This window comes from Chiroxiphia lanceolata, chromosome Z (assembly GCF_009829145.1).
Source record: "Chiroxiphia lanceolata isolate bChiLan1 chromosome Z, bChiLan1.pri, whole genome shotgun sequence".
NCBI lineage: Eukaryota > Metazoa > Chordata > Aves > Passeriformes > Pipridae > Chiroxiphia > Chiroxiphia lanceolata.
The window spans coordinates 28002643-28027663 of NC_045671.1; the positions used below are offsets into that span (position 1 = coordinate 28002643).

A 25021-nucleotide genomic window follows, 5' to 3' on the forward strand; every position below is an offset into this window, starting at 1 on the left:
GGAAAGCAGGGGAGAGCAAGGGAGTAAACAAGTTTAGGCGGGAAAAGTGTGAGGGGAGAAGGAGACAGTATGGAGGGTATAAAATTTTTAACAACAAACTGGGGTACATGGAACTTCATAGCAATACAACCATAAACTGGGGTGAACTGGGGAAAACTGTCAAATCTAGTAAGTGTCTAGTCCGGTATAAGAATGCCCATTTCAGCAGCAAAGTGTCCATTCAGCTCTCGTATATCTTTCTCCATGCTTGGTATTTTTCCCATTCAGATTCCTCTTCTCCAACAACTATGAGATTAGATTTTGTGCGATTAGGGTTCATTCACACCTTTCCTGCAGGCTGTCAGCATACGAATTAAAAGCAGATTTCAGAAGTGATCTAGGCAAATAGATCCATTTCCAAAAGAGATTTAGGAATATAAATGCTAGTGACTTTCTTTAACAAATGTTTTCAGATGATAAACGTTCGTTTAAAAACTTTTCTAGAATTCTGAGTTTAGTGCTGTAAATGAGGATACTTTTTACTTTCTCCTTTCCTATCATCCTATGGCAATTTCACGACTCTATGTGTAATTTATTAATTTGTGTTAATTTCATAAAAATTGCCACAATGTGTGGCGGGTTAGCCAAAGACTCACAAGGACTCTGGCATATATCACCTATTCCCAGTGTAAGAAACTTCAAAGTAAACTGAAGAAACCATTGGATTTAACAACTGTGCTCTGAATAATGAAAAGCAAGGATATAAATAGGAACAAAAGCTCTGAGGATTTAGTTGGTTTAAAAAAATATTAATAATAAGAGACATTGCCAAAAGGAGATAGAAAAAGTTAAATATTCTATAGAAGAAACCATTAGTAGAAAGCTAGTTGCTTAATTTCTGAAGACTATAGTAAAATGGTTAAAAAAATCAAGTAAAGACATATGAACATTTTAGTTTTTTTTAATAAAGATTCAATTTTGAAATTATTTGCTTCGTATTTAAACTATCAGAAGTCATGTGAAAGCTGTTTCAGGTTACACTTATGACACTGTGGTATTAATAGATATTTTAAAGAGATGAACAGAGTATTCATTAGGATATGTTATGGGTTCTTTCTATTTCCTGCAGTTAACAACTGTGTGTTGAATTTCTGATGGGAGAGTACCTTTCCTCCTGTCATGGGTTAAGATTGGTCCCCCTTGAGTCGGGGGCTCAGAGGTGATTGGGTGCCAGGGCAGTGTTCCCTGGAGAGCCAATCACCACTCATCCTGTTCGCTTCTGCTGAAAATCATATATACACAGCACCGGAAGCTGTTGGCAGTATCTCTCTGTTGGTGTCTGCTGCGTGTGGGTGTTGAAGGCCAGGGGGTGGCTGGGCTCCTTCTTCCCCCCCTCCAGGGGGGAGAGGGGAGCCCTGCGGCCCCCCAACTCTGCCTAGGCCAGAGTTAGAGACAGCACTGGAGTGAGTGAGTGTTTGTGAGGGACGTGACTCGCAAACAACTGGTAAGCGAGAGAGAGAGAGAGGCAGGCCTTGCGGCCAGGCCCTCTTCTTCTTTTCCCCCCTTTGCAGCCAGGCTGCAGAAGGGGGCTGTTTTTCCCTCTTGCTGTTTAGTGGGAGTGGGTGCAAGGCTCAGCACTGGAGCAGAGCCAAAGTGGACGGATTGATAATGAAACAGCTCGGAGCCAGGGAAAGGAGTCCCAGGTGAAATTGGAGACGGACCATGAGAGAAGGGCTCGGGAGTTGCCCTGCCGAGGTTTGACTGTGGGCAACCGAAAACTGACTTGAAGGACACGTATGTTGATAAGCTACACTACAGCAGCCTACAGAACTGAGGTATGAGACCAAGAGGGAGAGATCATACAGCAGAAATGACAGAGAACCAAGGAGAAAGGACTCAGAGCTACCTTCCTGGACTTCATGAGGAAGGAAGGACTTCTACAAACAACTGAAGGTTGGTAGGGAGGTGTTCAGGGGCCCCGAACACTCCCATGAGATATTGGTTACTTATCAGCCTGAAAAGGCTTTTACTGGACTAAAGTTAAAAGGAGAAGCTTCAAAGGGACTGATAGAAGTGTAATAATATATAGGGAGAGCTGCTTTTAGTTTGTACAGTATATTTATTTGTGTAAATAAATGTAAATACTTCCCCCTTCCCCTATAGAAGCCTCTGACCTGGAAGTTTTCTCTTAGGTGTTGGAATAAATTGTGGGAAGGGGTGGGGAAGCCTGAAAATTGGATTTTGGATTTCTAATGTGGCTCAAACTGCCACACCTCCCTTACATAATAAAACATGAACAGGATCGTCCTTACCCAAGATAAACATGAGTAATATTGTGGGTTTAATGTGAGTCCAGTGTGACAAGCCCACTGAGATATCAAGCAAAGAAAGAAGCGATAGAGAAGAGATACTTAGTATTTAGAATCTTAACATTCCCTTAATGGATATTATTTTATACCTTCAGTTTGCATAGAATTCCACACAACATATTTTTATTCTTAATGCAATTGAAATACTGAAGGAGAATAAATTTCCAGTCATGTGTCTACTATATGTAGCATCTCATTTTGTATTCCAGTACCTTAGAAGGATACTGAAAGTTTATATTTTATAGATTCATGAAGAGAATCTGGGGATATGGGAAGGCTGATTATCTTTTTGTTTAATTTTATTTTAATCAAGCAGACAGAAACATGAAAAGAAAACTTTCTGATTTATCAGAAGGAAAAAGAGTTTTTCACTTGAAAATATTAATTATATATATAAAAAAAGGAAAAGTATTCCCATTCTAGAGCCTGTGCCTAGATATGGAAATATCGTATGACTGGAAGAATTTAAAATAAAGAATTTGTTTAAAAAAACTAACAAACCCCCCACCTACCCCTAATTGTTTAGTCATAGTTCATGATAACAATTAAATGTTAAAATCTCTAAAATACATTGTTACTTTGCCCTATGTGGTAAAATGCTCCCATTAAAGTTTTCTGAGAAATTTACACATACAAATATATGAAGTTCTTATATACTGATCTATTACAATAATGTTCAAAGCTTCAGCCTACAACCTATGATCCTTTCTGGTAGATGCTTTCCAAGCACAAAAGGAAGACACTAATTTCTATTAACTCATTTATGCTGATATATTTATTTCAATATTTTCGTTGTTAAAGATAAGAAATTAAAATAAAATAAGCAGATTTGGACCAGGCCACAGAAACAAAGTTTAATGAAAATTCAATTTTCTGTGTGACTTTGTGTTTTGCCTTGGTCCACATGGCAGGTTTAGGGGAAGGTTGTTTGATTCATTCTGGGTAGTGAGCAGAAGAACCAGCAAAATTCTCAGGAGTTTCAATAACATAACTTCAACTTGCAAACTTTAAAATATTAAGGTAGAATAAGGGACCTGGCAAATTTTAAAACAACATCAAAAGTAAGGCATTTCAAAAACTTAAACTTACTAAACTTTTAACTTGTTCACTTTTAACTTATCCAGACATAACAGAGCACTTACTAAGGCACTGACTGAATATTTTTAATCTTGCTTATAGTATATTCCAAGAAGAAGTTAGAAGAAAGAATCAGATAAAGAGAAAAGATAAAAGTAGAAAGATAGATCCAGCAGTAAGACTTCACTGTTTCAATTTAGATATCTGAAGGTGGTCAGAGTGAGGGTTGCAGTCTTGATCTATCGGGGTGGGGGGGAAAACTTGTGAAACATATAGTTCAATGGGCTAAACTACACTCAGACTAGGTGGTAACACCCAGATATCTCCACTTGTTGGGGGGTAGTTTTACACTGTCTGGTGTAACACTGTGGATCACATGCAGTCCTCTGGTGGAAGGTCTCCGAAATGCTTCTGGGGGTACTTTGGGGGTCTTTGATGACTTATGGCACTTTCTAAGATATGACAATGGCCTCTCAGGTCAATATTGCAATTGTGCAATATTTCTAATATTAAGGGATTAAACAAGTCTCTATCCAGTTTAAATTTGTGTTCCTGGGCAATAGCCATAACTAAGGTATGGAAAAGAGTAAGAATAAGACAATCAAATACAATGTTTTCCACAGATATCTTTCATGTCTCTAGCAAAGTGCGTGTGTTGGACTTTCTAGGCCAGATGAGGGGTTTGTATGTTTAGAAAGCTTCACAGGATTTCACTTCTCCTGTTCAGTTCAGCCTTTATTTAAACCCATGCCAGCAATCAGCATGTACCCTGATCAGTGTCTGGCTACAGAGAAGCAAGAAAACGACTTCCCATTGTGTAGATTCAGCTCCTCCTACCTTCACCTGGTACATCACGATTTATGTTGCCCAAGGAGACAGCAGTTTTTTTTTTTTTTTCTGTTTGCTTCATTTACAGTTTTGTAGCCCCCTATTATAAATGTCCTTAGCTGTCTACCAGTTGCAATGTCCTAGATTACTACAAAACCATTCTATAATTCTGAGCATCTTCAATTTTTTCTGATTATCTTCCTGTTCAATAAAGAAATTTTTGAAAGGAAACACAAGAGTTGCACTTAGTATTCAAAAGGCCAACAAAAATAAATAAAAACTGTCACAGTGAAGTCCTCTGTTGTGTTTCCAGTCTTTTCCTAATGATTCCCCCTATTTCACTTGCCCTTTTTTTTTTTTTAATTATTATTTCTACTTGCTGAAACTTACATTTTCAAGGAAGAATTCATTACACTACCAAGATTTTGAGTGAAAATGGTAAAACAGAGGCAACCATTTCTTACAGAAAATGTTTGGATTCTTTGGGAAGTCCATCACACTGTCTTTAATGGGTAATTTCATTTTCCAACTGTTTAATTTTTAAGATTCATTTATCCAGAAGAAATTAACATCATTGAAAAATGTTCTCATCTTATTGCTCACTTTCTTTTTTAGGCCAGTATAAATGGGTTGAGCAGAACATTTCCAAACTCATATCACTGCAGAATTCCACTGGTTAGACTTTTCCCTTCAGAGCACTTCAATTCAGTTCCCTGTCTTTAAAACAGTTATATTTCAAACATTTACCTTCTCTGTACCGTGGCTACTTACTCTCCCCAGTAACCTTTAGTGAGGTTGGTTGTCACAGAACTTTTGGAAATTCAGGTGTATCAACTGAATTACCCTTAGGTATGTGTTATTCACCTCTTTAAGAACAGTTGAGTATGGTTGAAAGTAGAACTTCCTCGTACAGAAGCCATTCTGACTCTTCCTAAGGGCATTTCTGCAAGCATCTTTATTTATTCTGTGTCAGATGACAAGTGCCTTGGCAAGTTCAGAAATCAGAAGTTTCCAAAGAGACCTCTGGATTTTCTTGACTGCCCTTTCCAGTTCTCATAGACCAAGGTATTTCTGAGTAAAACTTTACAGAGTGATATGCAAAAGATAGTCTAGTATCATCTTAGTAAAGAAATCAAATAGCTTTTGCTAGCATTTCATGTTAAAGTATTATTGATTAGAAGAATTATGAGTCCATGAATCTTTTAAGCTGCAAGTGGTATATAAAATTTAGTACCGCTCACATGTGAGCAAGGGATTCCTTGTAGCTAGCCTCTGTGCACTATTATTATGAAGTATATTATTATCTGGGCATTTTTCCACTTTTTTTTTAACATTACGAAGATGCTAGGGAGTGAGTTAAAAAGTATTAGCTCCACAATATCAATCCAATATGCCTAACTATTGTTACATTGTTACAAAGTCTTTGTCTAAATACTATATGTAAGGCTTAAAAGGAAAATGATGAGCTGTATTTCTACTCAACTCAGGAGTACCAGAAGTGATATAAGATGATCCTGTGCACTGATATACTGACTTAATAAAACATCAGAACTGTTTCTCACCCCATCATCCCCTTCTTTCCTTCAAATCAAATGACTCTCCCACGCCTTCCGTTTGGAGGAACAGTCCTAAGTCCAGCATGAAGCAGGGAAGATTAAATAAGTTACATATTTGCAAGTTTTACTACTCTGGGCTTTAGACTTCTGGTAAGCTTGTTTTCATGTTCCCTCCTTCGCTTACTGTGGGATACGTGATTGCTTAATTTATCACAAGCATAAATTATTTTTGTCCTACTCAAGGCATGTCCAATTTAGAAAATATGTATTGCTTTCTTTTTTTTTTTTTCCCATGCAAAATTGGAATTTCTACTTGATTTTTTTTATCCAAGTATTCTTTATTATGCCTGGATAGGAGGAGTGGAAATTATTCTACAATGGCATAACAGAAATAACAATTTGAAGGCTAAGTGCTCTCCAATAGGAATTCATGAAAATGAATCCAAGTTAAGTTTATGCTATCATTTTCATGTATGCTCATAGATCTTACTCATCAGCTTGTGAACATCCACAGAAAAAATTTATGTGTAGAAAAAAGGAAAGTCATTATAGCTAAAGTCCAAGTGGCAGATATTCTTGTAATGAAATGAAAATTGAGAGACTTTACAGGATTTGAGAAATACTGAAAGTGAATATTTGAAGTTAAATTCCTTGCTAATTTAACTCCAAAGGATTTAGTGGACTTCTGCAGATAATTTATCTTCTAATGTACATAAGCACTTTCGGTAGGAATGGAACTAAACCACTGAACAAAATTATGAAACACTTTTTATACCTGCAAAAGTATAACACTTGTACAAATTAGGGGTTAAATACCTGGGGTCATTTTCCATTTGGATTTGAAATGAAGATTTGAATTTATTTTAATAAATATATTCAGAAGGAATATTATAAAAACCATGCCTAATTTTAATGGAAGAAAAATAATATTAGGAAAAGAAGACCCTCAACATTTCTAAGAACAGTCACACTTGTAAAAAAAAAAATAAAACCAGTCTTAGTGAAAAGACATTTAAATTCTTTCTTTCCTGCTTACAACACTTTCCTGAGACAACACAGCATTTTCCAATATAGTTGACAAGCTGCACAGGAAGGGATGCTCCAGAGTAAGTAGTCAATACAGTTTGCTTAACTTAAAATATACTCTCTTATTCACTGGCCAAATGCTGCAAGATGCAATATTTACACTACAACTCAGTATCTTTTACACAGTAAGGACTGTTTTGTTTTAAAACGATATAAATCCTATGCATGTACATACAGGAAAAGTAACTACCCCAAGTAACACACTACAGATTATGTTTGGTTTTTTTTTCTTTGAAGACTATAAGAAACAAAATTACTTCACAAATGACTGTGAAGACAGTCAAATAACTCATTAATGATCTTTAACTCTTGCTATCTAATGATAACACGGTCTTCAGGGACTACTGTAAGCCAAGTTGTATAAAAGCTATAGAAAATTCTATGCGGTCCAGCTTGCTGATCAGTAGGCACTCCTTTGTTATGGCTCTGAGTTAAGCAAATAAATTTATTGATTTGGAAAAATATGTGTTCTTTCACATTCATAGCAGTAATTGCATGCCAAACTGTTCAAGAGATGAGGTAACATGTAAAAAAAGTATTTTATTCTAATGAATACAAATTTTTTCCCATTTTCAGTAGTGAGTTCAGGATCTTAAAGAGAAATATCTAATACAAATATCTAACCTGAACCTCCCCTGGAGCAATTTGAGGTAATTTCTTCTCTATCCTGTTACTTATTATCAACTCCCACCTTGTCACTACTTTCACGTAACTGTAGAGAGCAATAAGGTCTTCCCTGAGCCTTCTTTTCCCCAAGCTAAACATACCCAGATCCCTGAGCTGCTCCTCATAAGACTTAGGCTCCAGACCCTTCAACAGCTCTTTCTCTCCTCTGGACATGTTCCAGTGCCTTGATATCTTTCTTGTAATGAAGGATAAGAAATATGCAAGAAAAGTTGACCATTTAGATATTTATAAGAGCATTTTGTCAAATATCCTGTGAAAAAAATGGTAGATCCGCAAGAGCAATACAGAAGTTTGGAAATAACTTTTTAAAAAAATTCTAATCTTAATAATAAAATCTGAAGAGTTAAGAGAAGTTACATCTAAAAATATTTAAGAACTGATGACTTTTGCATAAAAGTCATGAGGTTATAAATTACATCAAATTTTGTACTTCCACTGAATTATGATATAAATACTTGAAGATATGATTGAAATGCTATCACAGAAGGTTACCTGAGAAATCCATATACAGTATTTTGGGATGTTTCTTTTTAATTAATGTCCTGTACAGAGGGGAGAAAAATTAAGCAAAACAACTATTTAAACAAAAAAAATCCAAAACCAAAACAAAAATACCAACCTTACAGAGAGAGAAGTAACACAATGTTAATGCAATTCAAACAATAAAGTTATGATGGACTGCAGATAAAAGAAAAATGCCAGTTTCTCTGCATTTTAATCAGTGAGATCACAGTTTTGAAGAACACACCAGAGGGACTGTTTTGTGCTCTGTTTTTACAGTGAGTGAAAGGAAACAAAATGAGCTGTTTCATATTGAACACTAAATGACAGATGATGCATCCTCTGGGATTAACATTAAAACAATGGGGAAGCAGATACTTACCTAGCAAGGGACTTGTTACAAGATAATTTCAAGAAAAGACAGATATCTAAGGGCAAATCATTAACAATCTTTATTTACATCTTAGAATCAAATTTCCTTAATTATTATTTTAAATCTGTTCTAATTTTAAGTGGAGAGGTACCTCTGTGCTTAAATAATTACAAAACAAGGGTAGGAAAAAAAATCCCCATTCTGCCATTCATCCCTGCATATCCCAGTCGAATCATGAAAAAGATTTTGAATTTTCATGTGTATGGAAAAACCTCACTTCAGTGAGGATAATATGGATACAAAGATGCAGGGATTTGTTTAAGCATTAGCTGATTAGTGTTTTAAGGAATATAGTAAGAAATGGTTACATTGTAATTGTGAACAAATGAGGAGGATATTGTTATGTGCTGACAAGAACTCCATACAGTTTCACAAGGACTGCTTGTCATATAAATTCTATAAATATATAATGAACTCCTATTTGAAGGAAAAATAAAATATTTGTTATTGAAAAAATCTGATTAAAAAATGATAGAATTATTTATCAGTTCACTACAGAGAGATCATAACTCTGCTCTGAAATTACCAATTGTGCCCAATAATATATGGATTCTTTTGGCTGGCCAATGTCACACAAAAAATACTAAAAAAAGAAAAGAACAGATCTGAAAACTTGAAGTACAGATTGTACAAATGGAGTGAAGAACAGCAAAGAAAAGCACTATTCAAAGCTCTGGTATTGAGAAGGACATTAGGAAAAATCTGAACTTCAAAAGTATTACAGTGACTTTCTTCTATAAAAGCGAGGGAGAGCTTTGAACATGACAGAGTTGTTTTTAATTCATGGCATTGCAAGAAACACTATTGAAATAGTTCTTTCATTGACATACTTTTAAAATGTCATGGAAACATGGAAGAGAAAACATGGAAAGGGAAAATGCATGCAAGAATAATATGAAACCTTTTTTACAGCAAGATGATTAATGAAACTATTAAGACATTTTTTAGCTTTTTAGTGTCTAAGGAACATATAATGAAGAAGTCACTTCACCCATCATCACTGTGGTTCTGCTTCTGAGGTAAAATAAGGCTCCATTTTTACAATACCAGAAGTGTCATAAATGAATCTGACCTAATGGCTTTGGCATGCAATCAAGTAATTCACAGGCAGAATTGAAGGGAAATATCTGAAGTTTAAAACTAAAAGGAGACCTATGTCTGAGACTAGATGAAATTATTCAGATTTCGATGTCACTGTGTAACTGAGTGAGAGGTTTCATTTGTGTCAATATAATGGAGATTACTTCCCTACCTTACAAGCATGTGTTAAACTAAAATACAATCCCAAAGAAAAGTGTAACACATTACAGAACCATGTTAAGCTGAAGACATTACTATGAGGTTTCAACTTTAAGTGAATGTCTTTACTCCAGGTTCTTGAAGCCCTTTGATAACTAAACTGTTTCAGGCATTATAAGAGTACAGAGTCTTGGATAGTCAAATAATAACTATCCATACTGAATTTTTACTGAAATTTCAAAACTAATACACTTGTGCTATGGATTAAATATTTTATTGTACTCTGAAGAAAGAAAAAGAAGAGGTTCAGTGCAAAGTCAAAAGACCATAAAAGCAATGGTGAATATAAACTATAATTTGATTGTGAATATTTTTTACAGGAAAAATAGTTGTTCAGATGTGTGTCACCATAATATAGAGATCAGATGACATGTATATATAATGGTGACAAATACAAATATTTTTACCATTTCAATTCAGTAAAATTTTACAAAATATTAAGTAAAATTCAATATTGATTACAATCTTAGCAAACTAAGCTCAGGTAAAAGAAACTAAGTTCCCAGGTTTGCAAAATGTTCTGTGAGGTATTACAAACTACCGAGAGATCACAGCCTTACTCATATAGTTCATCTGAAAGACGGCCTCTCTGGTTGCACAGTGAATATCACTTGGTTTGTTTACTGATTGAGAGGGATGTATACTACCAGCTGAATCACCCACATAGCTGAGAAGGTTGCAGGAATGGAAATAATAAAGTAGGTTGACCTGCAAGAACTGTTAGAGCTAAGTAGACAGCAAAAATAAGACTCATACTTTCTGAAAGAACCTCAACAGGAGAGTTGCACTTCTTTAATTCAGTTGCTGTTATGACCGAATAGAAAGTCCGAACTTATGAGATCTTGAAAGTTTGTCTTTTGCTTTCTGTTTCCTTGTGCTATCAAAACAATAAACATTAAGGAAGATTGGATAAAAAGGATATTTTCTGTATGATTCTAATTAAAAAACAGGTTTCTCTACTTAAAATTGCACCATAACATTTCAGCATAAAACCAGATTGCTTAGGTATTTTGAATTAGTAATCCTATCTCTCAAAAGGGGTATACTGAATCACTACTTTTAAAACATTATAAGCAGAAGGGTAGTAACTATGGCAACAAAATCAATTAAATTACATCCTGGTGACATATATCTTCCCATTCTCCACCTTTCAATGCTTGTATTTGTATGGTAGCTTAGAATTATAAGTATGGGAAGAAAAATAAACTATTACATTAATTTGGAGCACTTAGGTAAGAATATAACTATAAAAATAGAAAAATAGTCACTGTAGCAACAGTCTCCAAAAAAGCGCTCATAAAAAATTTTGTCAATTTAAAAAAAAAACAATGCCTGAAAATATAGTTCTTAATGTTTACACCTGTAATCAGGTCAAAATTGGACAACTTTGCTTAAACCATGATCTTACAATATGAATTCCTAGTGTTGTACTGATGCAGACATTTACAAGTGATCATGATTATAACGGGGTTCCTATCTACAGAAGAAAATTCCCTGGAGAAGAATACAAGAATGTATCAGTAAGCATTAAAAATCTTTGGAAAAGAAATGGGAGAGCTGGGAAAGAACCATATTTTTATGTTACATGGACAATGACTTAACAATTCACAGCCTATTAATAAAAGTTAAGTTTTTTTCTCTAAAAAGTAAACTGATGTTTACTTCTCTCTCTCTATATGTATATGAATATATATTACCCAGAGAGAAAAATATATATATTGCCCCATGTTGTTGGAAAACTTTCTACATAAATACTGTTTGGATTGATGCTAATAGCATTCTCTTTTTGAACCACCACACTGCTTAATGTGTGCCTAGGATAAATAAATGATCAAACAACTTCTCTTTTATTATTGTTTTGTGAGGAATTAATAAGGTGAGTTATGAACATATAGTATGGCTACATTGACAGCAAATCTTCCATATAAGAAATAAGAATGTGATGTGATGAGAAGACCTTTACCCTTTTACCTGGAGGTAATTTGCACTCTTTAGGATTGTCTTAGGTATGAACTTCAGAAATGGAAAAAAAAATTCTGATTGATCAGGTCCATATCAAAGCATACATACACACATGCACACACACACGCACACACACACTCTCTTACTTCTTTCCAAGTCAATAAAAATTCAGGCTACTTCTTGCATTATCTACTTCACTATGATTGATTAGTAAATGTTGTTATTCCAAACTCAGTGTATTTTTGTTTCACAAGTCTAGTTAAAAGCATTGCTCAACAGTAGATTATCCTGTCTGCAGGGAAAGATGTCTAGAAAAATGAAGCCAAAGCTATTGTAATTACTTGTACAGGTTCTTCTGCTCAGTAGCCTTACGAAATATTTCAAAATTGACTAAAAATCCTTTACCTCAAAGGTACCTCTTCTTATAGATTAAAAGCATGTGATTTAGTTCCGAGGAATTGTCGTCATAAACATTACTCATGGGTTTGAAATCCATTATAAAGACTACCGGGTTTTGGAAATATTGCTGAAGAAAATCAACTTCTGAGTCAGATAAGTCCCCATTTGCTCAGATATGACACCCATTTTCTTCTTAAGTGGACTCTGCAGAACTGTCAAATCTACTAGAAAACACAGGATTGTTTGACAACAAACTGTGTATGGTTTCTGAAGAATTACAAGTAACCATATGTGGGCACTCCTCTGATAACTGTTGTTATTGCCTGAGTCAGAAAAATGGCATATGCATACAAGAGCTTCCACTCATTCCTTTCCTCAAGTACTTTCTTTCCCTGTACTTCCCCAAGTACTGCTTTTTGAGAAGATGTTCTTGCAGTCACATTGGAAAGTTGCAAACACCCTGACTCAAGTCATATCCTTTTTGCTTTCTGGAGTGCTGCACTCCAGGTCTGTTTATGAAGAACCTTTTCAAAGAAACTGTCTCCCAGGGGCTTTATAGCAGCTTCCTTCCTCTTTGTACTGCAGCTGTCGCTTTCGAGATACAAATGACTGCACTTTCAAAATACTTATCTGTCTGCTTTCTGTATTCGAAAATTTCTTGTGTGTAGAATTGCACAATAAGTTTCATTAATTTAGCTTATACTTCTGCAAATACTTAAATACTGCTAAGAAATAGTGCTTCTCTAAATAACCACCTGTCCTAGATTCATATCAATAGTTACTTCAACAATGATTCTTTCATAGTTTTGTAGAAACAGATCCAGCATTTACTCTGTTAAAGTTTATAGATTTGCTCATTTGCTACCAAAGCACTGGTAAGATTAAGAACACAGAATATTTCCATTATATTGGCTACCCTATGGCACTATACTGCTCACATAGCACAAGAGATGGAACCAAACAGTGAAAACCCCCTTATGTTTATTACCAGTATCTCCCTGGTTGTTGCACCTCAGCCTTTCCTGTATTAATGTTGTTGCCTGGAAATCTACTGCACACAAAGGAGATGAAAAATACTTTTCAGCTTGTTTGGAAACTGATATTTTGCACAACATAATGGCCTACTGCTATGTAGAGCACCTTATGTAACATAGGAAGGAATGTATTCTCAAAGCCTGCCTTGATTCAGATGAATCAAAGGTGTAAGTTTAAGTTCCCACTTTGGGATCAAATGAATTAAATGGAATATCAAATTTGAAATCTATTCAAGGTTGTCTATTTTTCTTGGGTTTATCTGGCAAGCTTTTGGTAGGAGCATAGACAACGAAAAGCTGCAGGAATGGATCCTGGGAGAGGACCAGGAGCTCCAGTTCTAGACAGCTGAGCCCCTGTGATAATGTATTTAAGAAAAACAGTACACAACAGCTTCAATAGAGGAGAAAAACATGAGAGAAACAGCTCTGCAGATCCCTAGGTCTGTAAAACAGGGAGAAAGAGGACCCAGACGCCCAACAGACTCCCCTGCAGCCTGTGGAGAAGACTGGTGAAGCAGATTATCCCCCTACAGCACCATGTTGGAGCAAATATCTACTCAGGCCAGCTGACCAGGGAGGACATCATGCCACTGCAGGTAGAAGTGCCCTGAAGGAATCAGCAGCCCATGAAAAACCCACGGAGGAGGAGCTCTGTGGAGAGGAGCTCAGGTAGGATGAAATTTTCTGTCAGGAACTGAGACTTCTAGGGGCCCATGAAGGGCTTTCCTGAAAGACTGCAGCCCATGGAAAAATATCCATGCTAGAACAGTTTTTGAAGGACTGCAGCTCATGGGACATCACAGTGGAACAGGAGAAAAGTCCAAGTAGTAAGGAATGGCAGACAAAAAGTGTTGTAAACTGACCACAACCCTTATCACACATCCCACTCTCCACCACTTTGCATGGGAGAAAGTGGTAGAGGAATTAAGAGGGAAGGGGTGAATTTGAGCCTGGGAAGAAGGTGGGGATGATGGGAGGGTGGATTTAGGGTTTTTTTTATTATTTCTTGATATCCTACTCTGTTGTTAGTTGGAAAACAGTTAAATTAGTTTTCCCCAAGTTTAGTCTGTTTTGTCTGTGATGGTAGCTGCTGAGTGATCTCCCTGTCCTTATCTCCATGCATGAGATTTCACCTTATTTTCTCCGTCGACCCTGCTGTGGAGAGGGAGTGGGAGAGAGGTCTGGTGGGCACCTAACCATCAGCCCACTACATTAATGCTTTCACAGTCAGCTGAAAATGAAGTCAACATTGGAAAACAAGGAGGTATAATAAAATGAAAACTGTTTTGTACTCTATACTTGCATAATTTGTGATCGAATTTAAACAGTACTTATCCAAATTATGCTCAATCTGAGATATCTTCAGATTATGAAATTTACCCATAAGCAGTTTGCATCTTCATTAAATACCTGAAAGGTCAATGCTGCTTTACTTTTTTATTGAATATATGTTTTACTTTATATATACTGTAAGTTATCTGGCACTCCACCTAAGGCAAAATTTAACACTTGTAAGTGGATATTGAGTGGTAGCTAGCACAGAGAATGGACAGACTGACTTGAATCAGTTTCCCATTTTCCAGTGTACTATAGTCTATATGTAATATACTTTGTATAATAAATCTGACACTTCAAAAAATACCTCCCCAAATCTATATCTTATTTTAACAGTTTCTCACTATAGTTTCTTCTTAATGACTTTCCCCCAGACATACCATGACAACAACAACATATTTCTCCAATTAACCACTGTTTTAGCTGCAATGTTCTTAGATGTGAATTGGCAAAATGTGTTCTATTGTAGGCTAAATTTCTGGACATGCAGGATTTCTAAACTGCAGTACTATTGAGCCAGGCAGATACATTGCAATCCAGACAGAATAAGTAGCACTGGATAGTCAGTTCCACTGTTATCTGTTCTTACTTTTTCCCTGACTGATCTTTCTCACTTCATAAAAAGTAGCACAGCACTGGTTTTTATTGGTTTTGGGGTTTGGGGTTTTTTTTGTTGTTGTTGGTTGGTTTGGGTTTTTTTAACCTCCATTCCTCTTGGGATCTTTTGAGGGTTCTGCTGGAGCTTTTGTTTGGTATTCTTAGCTTTAGCACATTGATTTGCTTGTTTGTTTTGTTTATGCTGCTGAAAATACTTTTTTTTTTCATTGTACCAAGCACATGTTTAGGTGTCAGATTATTCAGCAAGTTGCAGGATATGTTACTGATATGGAAAACATAATACTTAAAAGAGACAATATTAAGCACAAAACAGAAGCAGAAGGTAAAAATACAGTACCCAAGGACAAATTGCGTTCCCACTCTCCAATGTTTTAGCTAGTATTCCTGGAAAATAAAAACATAGTCTATTTCTAACCTTCATTTCATTTGTCTTTACTTATTTTCCTTTTTTCAAGGCTCAGAATTTTGAACATGATTGTTTGTATACTGGTGGCAAATTCTAAAATACTTTTGTAGTAAATTTTTAGTCAGTGATCACTCCAGCAATTAGATTTCAATAACTGATTCAAGATAGGATAGACTAATTTCAGTTCTGTCAAACAACATATATTCCACAGGTTTCAAGTTTTATACTTCCCAAAGCACATTATTATTCTCACTGTAGTCGTTCTTATGATTGCCGTGTTCCATTGTGATGTCCTGTACATACTGAATTGTTGCAATGTATAAATCTTAAAAGTCAAGTAAATCTGTTAATAAAAACAGATGATGAAGAGGTATTATATTGAAGAGTATTTCATTGAAAACTTATTACATTATACTTAAGTATTCTAATGGTTAGAAAATAACACAGTCCCTTCAATATGATTTTTTCAGACCTCTCCTGGGTAAAGGAGTAAACGGCTTGGTTTTAGTATAAGACAATCTTCCAGTCTGAGTAAGTGAAGAATGATGTTTTATCCAGCAGGGCTCTTTTAGACATATTCCTGGTTCTGCAGCACATTCTAGTTTGAGGCAAAACTCTGGACAATGTTTCTGATCTTTTACACAGTAATAAGGGTTGAATATACTCATGATTCACTCCATTACTCCAGGTGAATAAGTTTCAGCACTTACTGCTGAGTGTTTGGATTTGAATCCTGAATTTCATCACAGAATCTCAGCTGACAAAATGCTTGATATAAGCTATCTCTTACATGACAACAGCTTCCAATGCTTTCTTCACGACCTTGCTCCTTGTGATATGTCTTATTTACGCTGACCACTGTTTGTGTCTCTGCTTGCCATAACTTTCTGGTGGTTCTGTAGTAGTTCAAGAAAATAGGATATCTTGTAAATATCCTTACTCATTGACTCACTTCAACCGTAAGCAAATACAACTGCTTTAAATGTGACTCACTTTAGATGGGCGTTCTCCAACAACATTGCTGCAATATAAAAGCCTTTTCTTCATGGAAAGGCTCAAATTTCTGTACTCAGACCCAAAATAGATACAACATAATTTCAGCTCAGGGATAAATGTCTTACCTTCTTTATCCCCAAAAAATCTGGAGTTCAGGAGAGCCTGATTAAGGCTTCAAATTTCATTTTTGTCCCTTTCATATAAGAATTTTGCTGATTTAATGACTGAAAAAAGATTCTGATGTGCAAAAAAATTCCATCATTCCAACTATTAGGTGCAATTAAATAAGTTTTTTGTTATTTTTTCATTTTAGTGAATGATGAGGCAATTCATACTTTTGCAATTCACATATTGAGCTGACTTTACAAATAAGGCTTCACAAATACAAAGCTGTCAGTGCTTCTACAGTCACTCTTATTTTAGTTGTCAGTGATTCAATCATCTTGGAGTCTTTATTTTTGGAAAGGTTGGACCTGGGAAGTAGTGTTTTTACGGCTGGGTAGTGTAAGACCCCAGGGTATGAGCTATGAGCTCACTGAAAGGTTTGTACTTTAAAAATATACAAGGCTCTAAAAACTCAGACACCAAATTTTTAAAGAGGCCTTTCAGTTCTTTTAATACCTTAAGAGAGAGCACAAAGGAGAGGACACCGTACACATTTCTCAGGAGGTCAAAAATAACATGCTTTTACCGGCAAACTTTAGAAAACAAGCAAACTTGGCAAAAGTTTAAAGGGAAACATTCAACCAAAGTAAAGAATTTCACAAAGCATTTACTTAGCACATGCTAACCCATACAACTTAGCAAAATCCAACCCATCTGGTTTTAAGTCACTCAAAATATTAAGGAAATAGATTAGGAGAAAAAGAAGTAAAGAAAGAGAGAGAAAAAGAGAGAATTATAGCTACCAGCTGGAGTCCCACATAAGCCCAGCTTCCACGTGTCCAGGTAGCAGCATCCAAACAAACACGGAAACCTCATGTTGCTGTTTCTATGTAATTTGTCCCCCTGTGACCACTCCCCCAGGTGGGACATCCAGTGTGCCAGCTTTTATGGGGCTGGGTCAGGGGCTCCGGAGTGTTGTATGGGCAGTGCTCCCAGTGTCCAGTGACTGACAGCTGCCCCGGGGCTGCCCAAGGAATCTCCAAGAGGCTGCAGTGTGGGACAAGGCATTACCTCACCTTTGTGAAATTTGACCTGTTCCTTCCCACACCACACGCACACACACACACTTGAGTTGATCCAAGCCAATAATTCATATAATAATCTAATGTCTCACAGGGAGATAGAGTAGTACAGGGTGTAATTTCTATGCCTTTATTGATCCACTTTCTTCCTGGCCCCCTCGGTGAATATTCATTTTTCTAATATTTTATTCTGGATAGCAACATTTGTGTACTTCACTCTTGAACTGTATCTTACCATTTTGATCTTTCAAACACAAAACCAGTTAGAGGACATTGCCCATTCTTCATTTGCTTGCTGAGGTTGAAATTCACTCCAAGACTTACAGCTGAAGCAAGGCTTCCTCACCACTGAGGTATTACACAGACTTTATGTTTGCTCGGCTTGAATCTCTACTTCAAAAGTCTACTTTTTTTTCTACATAGCAATTTTTTCGTTGTTGTTGTTGTTGGTGTTGTTGTTGTTGTTCCACAGTAACGCCCAACACGTAGTATGAACGTACACAGGATGCTACTTCAAGAGGCAGAAAAATGTTACCTCTGTGGAGTCAGTCTCACTCAACCTGAGTTACATTAACAATGCTGCTGGTATACTAAGCATATGGATCGGCTGATGCTGCACCATATTTTTTCATCCCTAAGAAGAAACAGGAAGACTTTATCTCAGAGTATGATGCATATTTCAAGACATTTGGCTTGTCCCCTACATTTACACTCCTGTGTATCATTCCTCCAGATGTCCCATTTTTCTTCTTCTTTTTTTTTTTTTTTTATTTCTACAACATTTTCAAAAATCAAAGTATCTGACTCACTTTCAGAAGACATACTCTCTACCATCTAACTCAAGGACTTACAGAAGTCAGATATACAGAGTACCGAAGTAAGCAAATATTTCTCATCACAGAAGACTACAACTTCTGCAATAGGTTTCTAACATCTCAAAAGTCTTACTTTTCAAGGCACTTACAAACATTTCCTAATCATAAATCTAACATCTTTTTTATATTTGTAACTAATATTTATTATTATTCATTATTATATAGTTACTAAGGTGACTTCAAATTGTCATCTCAGGTTAGTATCTCTTCCAGTTTCATTCCTCTCTAAAGATGTTAAAAATTTATAAAGAATCCTATTGAAATATCATGATGGACAACCAGTATTTATGTTTATTTGATGCCTTGAGAAAAGAAAGCATTTCTTTAGAATTTTAACCCATTGACATCCTCGGAATTAAGCATCATGCACAACATTATGTTTTGAATAGGCAATAGTATTAATATAAATTAATCATCTTATTAACTAATAAGAGCTGTGGTATGCTGACTGTGAACATTTGAAAATTGCAGTGCCTCAAATGCATTTGGTAACTAACTAAATTTTAAGCAAAAATATTTCAATTTGTTAAAAACTGTTAAAAAATTATTCTAAACAGTGCTTCAAAGTTTATTCCTACAGAAAATTTATTGAAGGCCTTTAGGAAACAGCAACAAAGAATAATTAAAGATATGGTTTAACATAGTAATTGTTAAAGCTTCAGGCCCAGAGCCTACTCCCAAATCTAGTGGTATAAATTATCTAAGCATCTGTTGCTTAGATTTTGTTTCTCCAAGAGACCTGGCTGCTATGAAAAATTTGCAATTTATTCTAACATTTTCTGATGTCAGGTTGTGTCTGACTATTTGTAGACCAAAAGGTGTAGACAAAGAGACTAGAATAGTAACTTCTGAGGAGCTCACCCTATCTGCCTCAACTATATATCTCTCAAAGACCATACTGAGTTCTACTGAAAGGCATTTGAAGGACAAGACAGACATCAGGAACAGTCAACATGGGTTCTCAAAGCGAAAACCCTATCCAACTAATTTGATACCCTCTTACAATAAGACCACCTGCTAATGAATGGGGGAAAGATAGTGCATGTAGTTTTTCTGGATTTAAGTAAGCCTTTTGATACTGCCTGTCACAGTAGTCTTCTGTATGAGTTGTCCATCTGTGAAGAACTGGCTGCATCTGGCCAGCACCCAGCCAGCAGTGGTGTTTCTCAAGTCTCAGCTCCAGGAGCAGTTCTGTTCAATACTTTTGTCAATTATCTAAATGCAGGACCTGACTGCATTAGCAAGTTTATCGACAGTATTTCCCTGGGAGGTGCATAATGGACGGGAATCCCTGCAGAGGGATCTGGGTAGATCATAGCATTGACTAATCATCAATGGTATAAAATTTAGTAAGAATAAATGTCAGATTCTGTACTTGGGACGTAGTAACACTGAACATAAATATAAATTGGGAGAGGAGTGGCTGGAGAGCAACCCTGCAGAAACAGATCTAGGATGCTGGTTAACATTAGGCTCAACACGAGTGAGCAGTGTGACCAGGCAGCCATGTGGGCAAACTGCATCCTAGGGTACCTGTAATATGATATCACCAGCTCATCAAAAGAATTAATAGTAGTCAGTGATGGCATGGCCTTACCTTGAGTGCTGTGTGTGGTTCTGGGCCCCACAATTTAAGAAGGATGTCAAGATCTTTGAATGCACCCAGAGGAGGGCAACAAAGCTGATGAAAGTGCTGGAAGACATGTCCTATGAGGAGTGACAAAGTCTATTCACTTGAGCTTGTCTGTTTGGAGAAAAGGAGACTGAGGGGTAACCTTATTGCTCTCTTCACCTTCCTAAGAAGGAAAAACAGAGAGTTGCTGATGTCTTCACCCTGGTATCCAGTGACAGTACACATGGAAGGAATAATTTATTTACCAAGAGAGTCATTAAACGCTGGAAGAGGTTTCCTAGAGTTGTGGTCAATGGTCCAAGCCTGTCGGAGTTCAATAGGTGTTTGGACAATGCCCTTGATAACATGTTTTAACTTTAATCAGTCTTAAAGTGATCAGGCAGTTGGAGTAGATGATCATCATAGCTCTGGTACTATTCTATTCTATTCTATTCTGTTCTGTACTAACCTCACTTTAACTCATCAAGTTAAAGTCAAGTCAAAACAGGGAGCCCTCAGCAGAGCAGGATGTCTGAGAAATGTTTGTGGGAGAACTAGGTATAAGTAAAGCTGTAGGTGTCCATTCTGCTTCAAGACTTTCATGATGCCCATCCAGAAACACTGATAGAACAATTCTAGCATTTCTTCGAAGACTAAAAGGAAGTTTACTGTATTCTAATATACTGTCTACTGAAAACTTCTCAATAAAGGCAGGTTCAGTGGATGTATTTGGTTATCCGAATGGCCAGTGCACAAATCAGAAGTTCAAATTTGTAACAGAAGTACCTGAAATTATGTATCTGGTGTGGGAAATAGGATGTGGAGGGAAGAAAGATTTGCTATGGACTTTAATGTGATGGGATTGTTGGTGTTATTACACAAATAGTCCTTTAAAGCACTGAAGGGTTGTTTCTGCTATTATAATTAGAATTTATAAGTACAAATCAAATCAGTAGTGTGTATGACAATACAAACTTATAATTTCTTCAGTATATTAGAAAAGATGTTACTGAAAAGGCTGCAGATTTTTCTTTTGTTATGTATGGAGAAGGACAAATAAAAAGTATTGTGCCATATAGGTATTGCTATTAAATTCTGACTAGCAAAAGAACAGGAAAAAAAGCAGAAGAGATGGGTATCCTTGCACAACTGAATAGATGAAAGCTACATCCCAACTTCCAATAGGAATACGTACTTTATCAATTTTTTCTGAACTTGACAAGGCAGAGGAGGATACTATGTCCAATGACACCTATTTTCTCTCTCTCTGATTGTAATCTCTTTGCATCTTGGATAGAAAATACAATGAATAACAATTATAACTCAAAATTAACTGGCACACATAATTGTGCTAATTAATATTGTCTGTTCAGTGTTAATGATTTAATCACTATGACATGTAGTATAGTTATCTAACTAATAATGCTAAATGTTTTCTAAACACATAAGACACTCCTAAAACTGAAAGTTAAAAATTAAAAATAAATAGTAAAATAAAGGAAATTAGGAGAGTCTGTTGTTTTCTTTAGTATTTTTTTTTCCTTGTCTGAGCTTCAAATGAGTTTTCAAGGGCAGGCTAGGCAAAATGGTAGAGAAAATATACTTTCAAGCGTCTACTACAGAATTAGTCATTACAAATTTCTGTGTTAGTTTTTGTACCTCTTGATGGTTTATTTTTATGCAGTTTGTGATTTAAGCTACCTGAACCAGTAATTTACCTAAGAAACATTTGTAGCAAACCTGCTGAATCTTTATTTCCTGCGGTGATTTATGAGAAAAAGCTAAAAAAAAAGAAAAGTAAGAAGTAAGAATATGTGTTTCAAGCTTCTTGCTTCCTTGCTCTAATATTTTGAAGGAAGTCACAGAATATTTGCTTAACTACTGTAACTCCTAATACATTTTAATTACTCCCCTGTCACACTTCAGAGTGAGAGCATATTTTTCAAAAGTATAATTTGAAATACATTTTTTTTAAAATGCCTTTTTTCAGCACTTCTGTGAAAAGAACTGGAGAGACACCGCCCAAATCCCCTGCACCTTCTAACTACTGTGTTAATGGCAAGCATGAGAAGCCAGAGGACTCTCAGTTTGTTTCCCACAATTTCAAGAACAGTGCAGATTGAACTAAAGTCTAGCATGGTTTTAGAAGGTACAGCATCCAAAAGAAACATGGTCTTTGGGCAGAGGAAGATGAGTAACAATTAAAAACTTTCAACATTAATTTTTTATTTTGCTTTGTTTTAAAGGACAGGAAGAGAAATCATATTAACAAAGGTGAACAGAATGGGAATGCACTGTTTGTAGTACCCTTTTTCTGTGGCTTGCCTGGTTTTGGTAACCCATGTTGTTTAGTCAAAAAAGATGGTTCCTTGTGGCCCCCCACTCCATGCAAGAGCCACAATTCAGCAGCAGTAGGTCACTTTAAACTTATCTGAAATCAGTTTAAATTTTATAAAACCTACTTACAGAGCTTCAGGGAGAGCTATTGCTAGTAGAATAAACAGCAGTCTGTAATTGTGGTAGTGCTGAAGTGCTTGGAGAAAAATCTCCAAAATTTATAATCCACTTACTGCACACACACAATTGTCTTTTGTGTGTGTTTTAGAGCATCACAATGACTATGCATCTGAAAGCCCTGAGACTCTTGACAGTCAAAGATATTTTAAAGTCTGCAAGTGTCAGAAGAACATTGTCTAGGTTCAGTTAAAACAAGAGTAGATGGTAAAATATGCATAAAGGTGCACATGCTGCTACACAAGGGATGCTTATTTTAAAATGGATGGAATATGTGAAGGCTCTTGGCTGGCAGAAGCATGCAAGGTGCTTTACAGAAATGACATGCACATGGTCTGTTGGGTAATATGGGTCAGATAACTCTCTTGGTTTATTGAGTATTCCAGTGCACTTTGGTTCTGAGGACAGATAGTGACATGTTAAGCTTGCCAGATGTAAGGTACAGCCAGGACTGTAATGAGAGCTGGGAGCAGAAGTGCATGTGAAAATGAGAGAGCATTTATCTTTTGGGAGGAAGAGAAAAAAAGGAAAAGGGAAATAGAGAAAAGCCATCTACTCTCAGAAAATAACAGAAAAGGGTACACTTCTTTGCTACACGGGAAACAAAATAGAAAACTATGAATTACTACATGGGAATGATTGCATTATTTTCTGGACTGAGGTAGACTGATTTCTCCCTCTCACCCACAGAAACACATATAAGAGTGTCAATGTCCAAGTTCACATTCACAACCCCTACCCACCCACCTACCATCTACAGCAGGAAATATATCTAAATATTCAATCACTTTTGGCTTTAGAGCCTATCATGCTACTCCTCATAGGCTTTTGCATCCTATGAATATGTGAAATTTCGATATTGTGTCTGCTTTTAGTCTATGGATTGACACTGCCAAGGCACATATTTGTCTAACACAAGGTCCTTTAGCACAAAAGGTTTGCAGTATGCTCTATTAAGGTCCATTTTCTAAGACTCTTCAACAGATCAAGCAGACGTAACAAAGACATAGTTTTCTGTCACAGGAAGTGGAATAGGTATTTCTAACAAACAGAATTTGCATAAAACTATAAAACAAATTTTTTCTTACTGTGTATGAGAAAAACCAACACTTAGACAATACCAGCTTAACATTTTTTTTTATCTCAGTTTCCTAATGAAGACAGAAAAACATTAACTTTCAGTAGTGAATTTCAAAAAGTGGTTAAAGTTTCACAAATTTCCTTTGGAATTGTGCAGTATGTCCACTTGAGTTGACTTTTTTAAAAAAATACTATTTTGAATACTGTGATAACCCAGTAATTCTTCTTACCAAAATATGTATTTTTGCTATGTTCTTTATTGTAGCAGGTCCCTTTGGTTTTAAAAGTTACCAGAGATACCTTTTTAAATTTCACTGCTGCCATTTTTGTACAGTACAAAACAATTCCATCCATGCAATTCCTTATCCTCTGAACAGTCCACTCTTAAAATGCATGTTTCTCCAATTTGGACATAAGTATGTTTTTTAATAGAAAATTGAAGGCCTTAAGGAAACCTAGGTAAATGACGTTGGTGGGTCTTCACTTCATGGGTCAACCATTCCAGTTACTCCATTATGGAAGTCCTCTAAATTGGTCAGGCATGATTTGCCCTTAGGGAAACCATGTTAGCTGTCTCAGATCACCTCCTTATCTTTCATGTAAACATCCCTCTGTTACCAACACTCCTTACAGTACAAATCCAAAACATAGCTCTGGACTATCTCATTCATTCATGGCTGGGCTTCGCGAACGAAGATCTGGACTATCTACTATGAAGAAAATTACCTCTCTCCCAGACAAAACCAGTACACAAGCCTCAGGACAAGCATCTTCACATTCTAAAGGGAATATGTTTCCAGAGTATGGGAGTTTTTGTATACTCTTATAGCAGACAAGAAGCATCATTATGCCTACCGCTGATATTGTGCTAAACCTCTCTCCTTGGTTTTTTACCTCAGTTTTAAATTATACCCTACAACACTCACCACATGTGAGACACTGGATTATTATATTAATTATTGACTTGCACCAACTCAAGTGTGTGTGCAGCGGGGGGAAGCGAAGGGTCAAATTTCACAAAGGTGAAGTGATGTCTTGTCCCACACCCCAGCCCCCTGGAGCCTCCTTGGGCAGCACTGGAGCAGCTGCTAGTCACTGGACACTGGCAGTGCTGTCAACACCATATCCCAGAGCCCCTGACCCAACCCTGAACCGGCTGAAGCTCTGGATGTCTGATGTAGGGGTAGG

General features: G+C 36.3%; 2 long non-coding RNA genes across 2 annotated transcripts in view; both read left to right on the top strand.

Moving 5' to 3' along the window:
- Positions 1 to 1509: 1509 nt before the first annotated feature.
- Positions 1510 to 25021, top strand: part of LOC116780684 — a 28368-nt gene continuing 4856 nt past the window's right edge. The window contains exon 1 of the long non-coding RNA XR_004354572.1: positions 1510 to 1932. This is a non-coding gene — a long non-coding RNA (uncharacterized LOC116780684). The remainder of the gene's footprint in view (positions 1933 to 25021) is intronic.
- On the top strand, positions 5872 to 22262 carry LOC116780683. Its single transcript, XR_004354571.1, has 3 exons — positions 5872 to 5959; positions 7472 to 7545; positions 22230 to 22262. It is a non-coding gene; the product is annotated as an uncharacterized LOC116780683 (long non-coding RNA).